Genomic DNA, 770 nt, shown 5'->3' on the forward strand with positions numbered 1-770 from the left:
TTTTCCAGGAGACGCCTCGCCTGGGAGGGAGGGGGTGTGCCCTTCCCTTTGCACCGCCCTCTTTTAAAGTGTCACGGGCTTTGTTTAATGTGATTGGTTCTCCAGATCATAATTTCGCTCGTAAGAATAATAACCTCCAACAAATTCAGACTTTCTTTGCATATCAGGACAAAGAACCACGCATGTTATTTTACTTACTATTTTTTCTTTCTTTCCTTTGGCACTTCGGTGAGAGGCAAATTTCAGTACTGATTTTTTGTTCATAGCAAGCCAGTTGCGTTGGAGTTTATCATCAAACAAAAATCATTATTCATTTAAATACGGGAGAGGGATCCATGGATTACCTACAACACGTACTACAAACTCCATGCTTTGCCTACTGCACAAACTACCTACTTCAGGAATTATTTACAAGTTCTACTTACTCCATGAACGTCTTACAACAAGTACTTCCATGTTTTGCTTAGTGCACGTATAATCTACTCCAAGAACTACTTACATGATCTACTTACTCCACGAACCTCTAACAACACTCATCTACTAATCCACAAAGTACTTCTTCCTCTATTTTGCGAAGGACACAAGACAACTGCGTCGGAGTATCGTCTTCGCCACACATCCATAAGGCCAATTAGATAAGTTACTTAAACCCCCAAAATACTAAAGAATAGCACTTGTTATTTGTTGTTATTACGTATTTTGATTGCATAGGATTAAATGCGTAAATTCTAGTATATCTCAAATGGTTTGTGCAGATAATTTCTGTCATC

This window comes from Penaeus monodon, chromosome 15 (assembly GCF_015228065.2).
Source record: "Penaeus monodon isolate SGIC_2016 chromosome 15, NSTDA_Pmon_1, whole genome shotgun sequence".
Lineage (NCBI taxonomy): Eukaryota > Metazoa > Arthropoda > Malacostraca > Decapoda > Penaeidae > Penaeus > Penaeus monodon.